The sequence below is a fragment of the Dromiciops gliroides genome, chromosome X (genome assembly GCF_019393635.1).
Source record: "Dromiciops gliroides isolate mDroGli1 chromosome X, mDroGli1.pri, whole genome shotgun sequence".
Lineage (NCBI taxonomy): Eukaryota > Metazoa > Chordata > Mammalia > Microbiotheria > Microbiotheriidae > Dromiciops > Dromiciops gliroides.
This window is the reverse complement of record NC_057867.1, coordinates 29,171,831-29,177,700: the sequence shown is the minus strand read 5'-3', so window position 1 is coordinate 29,177,700 and position 5,870 is coordinate 29,171,831.

Here is a 5,870-nt window from a genome sequence, read left to right as displayed (position 1 = left end):
ATATAACATATTAATATGGAAAAACAATTTAAAAGGAAAAAATTCTTCAAATAATACTCTAGTGAGGGGATTTTGAATATAAAAGGACAGAGCGTGGAAAGTCTTTAGTACATAGATTGTTTGTCTTGGAGATGCATTTCAATATCTTAGAGATTGGCTAGAGCTTAGAATGAAGACTTCCTTCCTTCCTTTCTTTCTCTCTTTCTTTCTTTTTGTGGGGCAATGAGGGTTAAGTGACTTGCCCAGTATCACACAGCTAGTAAGTGTGTCAAGTGTCTGAGGTTGGATTTGTACTCAGGTCCTCCTGAATCCAGGGCCAGTGTTTTATCCACTGAGAATGAAGACTTTCTACACTGGGATAGCAGTCCAAGGTCAGGGATCTTAGAATTGGGTTTTCAAATAGAAGGTGGAATATCAGATTTGGGACGGTTACAGGTAGAACAAAGAACTTCTTGAACTTAGAGGCAAATTAAGGACCTCAATGCCCATGAGTGGGGCAGAAGCCAAAGGGAAGGGAATGTCAGAGATGGCAAGAGAGGCAGAAAAAAGTGCTAGCAGGAACAGCAAAGCTCTTAGAACACAACTTTTAAGGACTAGTTTGGGAAAGAAAAACAGGTTAAAGTGAGGAAGGCTTGTAGAACAGAGATTATCATAGCTCTAATTTCCTGGTAACATACAATATCCATGTTGGGAAGGATTTTTGATTATTTGCACAGGGTTCAATGATACAGGAAAAGCAAACTAAAGTTTTAAAATATTTTTAAAGTATTTTATGACATAAAAGATAGCATATGTGTCAATATATATCAATAAGCACAATGGTGATCCTCTAAAATAAAATTAATGCCCCAAATCACACAGCCCAAATAGAAGTTTGAATATATCATGCCTTATCTGGATTTCAAGGGGAAAAATAAAAAAAAAAACTAACAAAAATTAATTCCATACAATATTTTTTGGGGGTAAGGCAGGGAAATAAGGGTTAAGTGACTTCCTCAGGGTCACATAGCTGGTAAGTGTCAAGTGTCTGAGGCCGAATTTGAACTCAGGTCCTCCTGAATCCAGGGCCGGTGCTTTATTCACTGCAGCACCACCTAGCTGCCCCTTCCATGCAGTATTTTAAAGAGGTATGGTGGTAATGATTATTGCTAATGAATGAGCTTTACTTATAGAATAAAATAAGGAAAGTGTACAGGATTCATAAAGTAAACAATCGGAAATAATTTAATGAAAATGAATATGTCATTTACTATATTGAAATTAATTAAGTGAAAAGAAAAAAATCCTAGAATATAAGAGGACAAAAAGTCTTTTGAACATAAAATAACTAATCTTGGAGGGTCCTTAGGAAACAGAATGTTTGATGCAGAGGTGCCTTCCAAGAGAATATATTAGAGCATGTAGAGAGCTAAGAATTTTAGGGCTGGGATGGCAGTCCAGGCTCTGAATATCAGCACTAGTAGTTGACATAGTGTCTAGAATGTGAGACTTGAGAAAGAATTTTCAAAAAAGACCTAAGCTTGGAGGCAATTTAGAAACAATGGGGACTGGCCTAGATGGGACCTCCAAACTAGAATATCAAACTTGGGCAGGATTCTAGATCACAGAAAAGAGGTGATCAGAGTTAGAGAAGAGAATCTGTCTGAATCCAGGTAAGCATACAAAATTCAGGCCCAGGAAAAGCCATAGAGAAGGGAATGTCAGAGGTGGCAAGGTAAGATATAAGATCAAGAAGTGGGTATCAAAGGCTTTAGAATATATAGTTTTAGTACTAGTTTTGGTTAGACATCAACCCGCTGTCAAAGGTAGGAAGGCTCTTAAAACATCAATCATCAGAGCTCTTAACGATCCTGAGGACACACAATATCATTGCTGGGCATGAGTTTTGTTTCTGTTCTCAAGGGTCCAAATTTTGAGGAAAGAAAGATAATTTGGGGGGAGGGGACAGGGCAATGAGGGTTAAGTGACTTGCCCAGGGTCACACAGCTAGTAAGTGTCAAGTGTCTGAGGCCAGATTTGAACTCAGGTCCTCCTGAATCCAGTGCCAGTGCTTTATCTACTGTGCCACCTAGCTGCCCCCAAGATAAAAATTATATTTTGAGTATGAAATGCAACATATATGTTAAGCAAAATTGTGATGCCCTGAATTATGAGTCATGTCCTGAATCACACAGCCAAAAGAGAAATTTCAATATACAGTGCCTAATCTGGCTTTAAGAGAAAAATGTAAAGAAAAAAATTACTAACAAAACATTAAAAGTTTGTGGTATTTTCCTTTATTTTTTATATGCCTTTTTTTTTGCGGGGCAATGAGGGTTAAGTAAATTGCCCAGGGTCACATAACTAGTAAGTGTCAAGTTTCTGAGACCGGATTTGAATTCAGGTCCTCCTGAATCCAGGGCTGATGCTTTATCCACTGCACCACCTAGCTGCCCTCAGTTTGTGGTATTTTCAAGGCTACTATACATATTGTTATTATTCATGTAACAATTGAAAAATATGATTTATGTAATAGTATTCATGTAATAATGGCAAAAATGGTATAATTACAATGGATTAAAATGGAAAACAATTTGTGATATAAATTATTGTATTGCTAAATACATATGTCATATAACATACTAAAACTAATTAAATAAGTTAATTGCAAAAAAAACCCTAGTATGATGTAAGGGACTTAACCATACAAAGGCAGGGCTAAGACAGTCTTTTGAAACTAGAATCTCTGACTTGGATGTACCTGTCAAGTGAATATATTGGAGGATGGATAGAAGTTAGGATGGAGATTTTCAGGGCTGAGATGGCAGTTCAGGTTCTGAATATCATCACTGAAAATTGACATAGTCTCCATAATATAGGAGGTTGAAGCTATGTCCATTCTAGGATTTCTGAGCTTAGAGCACATTTAGAATAAATGAAATCTGAGCTAGATGGGACCCTCTAATCTACAATAGCAAACTTGGGAGTGAGTTAGTGGCACAGAAAGTGGAAGGTGGTCAGAGTGAAAGAAGAAAACTTATTTGATTCAGTGAGATGTCAGTGCACAGTATATAAGACCTGGGAGAAGCCACAGAGTAGAGAATATTGGAGGAAAAGGCAAATTTAGGGTTAGTTCCAGAGCTAGCAAAGTCCTTTGAACATACAATTTTAGGACTAGTTTTGACCATAAAAGCACACCATGTCAGACCTGGGAAGGCTCCTCAAATACAGATGATCAGACCTCAGATGGTCCTGAGAAAAATCAATCAAGAAAACTTAATTGATTGCCTATTATATGCCAGGCACTGTGCTAAGTGCTGGGGATACAAAAAGTGGCAAAATACTGACCTGCCCCTTAACGATATTACAACCTGACAAGGGAGACAACATGTAAACAAATATATACAAAGCAAACAATACACATGATAACTATGAAATAATTAACACAAAAAAGACACTGGAATTAAAAGGAAGATTTCCTGCAGATGGTAAAATTTTAATTGGAACTAAAATTAGAACTTAAATGAGAAAAGGAGTCAAGGCAGAGAAAGAAAAACATTTCAGGCATGGGGGATAGCCAGGGAAAGTATATGGAGTGAGGAGATAGAGCATCTAGTTTGTGGAACAAAGAAGGAGGTAGAGAAGACTGGAAAGGTAGGAATGGGCTGGGTTATGAAGATTTTTTTGGTGGGGCAATGAGGGTTAAGTGACTTGCCCAGGGTCACACAGCTAGTAAGTTTCAAGTGTCTGAGGCTGGATTTGAACTCAGGTACTCCTGAATCCAGGACCAGTGCTTTATCCACTGCGTGACCTAGCTGCCCCCAGTTATGAAGGTTTTTGAATGTCAAAAATAATATTTTTCCATTTGATCCTGGGGAGGAGAATAGGAAAATACCTTAACATTGCTGGGAATGAATGTGATTTCAGTGCTTAGAATTCTAACTTATGGGGAAAGAGAAATTTTAAAAACAAAAAGAATGTGTATGTAGTGTATAAAATGCAAATAAGTATCATTGCTGGGAATTCGTTTTGTTGCTGTGCTCAGAGTTTCAATTTTTAAAGAATAATACATGGAAGCCACAATTTAAAAAGTGTATTTAGGGTGCAAGTTGAACCATAAAAGACAGTATAATTTGTATCAGGACAATGGTGATCCTTTGAAACTTATGTCCTAAATGAGAAAGTCGGTGAGGGTCTCAGCTTCAGCATGAGTCGCTCAAGTATCTCCTAGTCCTCTCTGGTGGCAAAAGACTGCCACCTGCAAAGTCGAAATCATGATTGTCTTGGAGGTCTTAAAACTCGTAAGGAAAAAGGAAGAATTTATTCCTTTGATCACATGTGTGAGTATTGCTGAATGTGGAGCAGCCTACATGTCCACGTTTTCCCTTTCCAAATCAGATGTGACTGTTAACAGATGGAACAATCCAGAACCATGGGATAATGTGAATTCTTACCAGCCTCAAAAGATTGTCACAATTAAGCAAAAGTGGGAAACTGTTGAAGAGCTGCAGGCTGTCACACAGCTGACCCAATGAAGAGTCCTTCCAAAACACACTCTATCAATCTAGCAGAAACATCTCTGCACAAACTAGGCTACTGGAACCAGTGTGCGGAAGTGCTTCTGCTACATTTTTAGGGGCTCCCTGCATTTTGGGGCAAGCTGAGGAAAGGTGAACATCAATTGCCTAATATGTTTTTCTTTTTTTTTTTTTTAAGAAAAATATCTGAAAACAAAGAAGGGGCATATAGTGTCTCAATGGATTAAGGCTGTTGTAGGTATCATTATTGTTGTTAATGAATGGTTACAATTTATGGAAAAAGTAAGCACACAAAAAACTCCCTTTGTACCCAACTAATGTATGGATATAAATTAATATACAAAACTGAAGGAATAAGTGAAAAAAATAAAAATAAAATGTAAATGTTTTGTTTCTGTGCTGTTTCCAATTATATGACAGGACAGGAAATGTTACAAAACAATTAAAAAGTGTATTTATCATAGGACATGTATCATATATGTCTATGTATCTATATATCTATATCTATCTATTATCTATATATCTATATCTATATATCTATATCTATATAGAGAGAGATAGATAGATAGATAGATATCAGCCCTGAAACATAACCAATGAGAAAAGAAAAAAAAATATTAATTTGGTGCAATGAAAATCATATGTGTATATGTGTGTGTGCATGTATACACACCTTAAGGAAAAAAAAATTCCCTGCACTGCCTTAATGTGGCAAGACAGCTGCTGATGTTCTGATAATTGTAAATAAATAATGAGATGTTTTTACAAAACAAATAAGCTGTGAAGAACCTACTTTTAAACAGTACACCATTGGTGATTTTAAACAACAGCCAACATATATGTAATTCAATATAATTCATGAATACAATTTGTTAATCTGTTCTTGCCCTCTTTTATTGATATAAGTGTTTACGATTGTAAATTACCCCTGAAGTATTGCTTTGTCTGCATTTCACAAACTTTGGTATGTTATCTCATTTTTGTCATTTCCTTTAATGAAATTTTTGATTCTTTCAATCATTACTTCTTTGACCCATTCATTCTTTAGGAATAGACCATTTGGCTTACAACTAATTTTTCATTGATGCCTCCAAAGCCCTATACTAAATGTAATTTTCATTGCATTATGGTCCCAAAAGGGTGCATTTAATATTTTTCCTTTTCTGCATTTGTTTGTGAGACTTTTATGCCCAAATGCATGGTTAATTTTTGTGAAGGTACCATGCAGAACTGAGGGAAAAAAAGGTATACGTATTCTTTTCTATTGCCGCTCAGTATGCTCCAGAAACCTAGAATATCTAACTTTTATAAAATTCTATTCATCTATTCAACTTCTTTCCTGGTTATTTTATG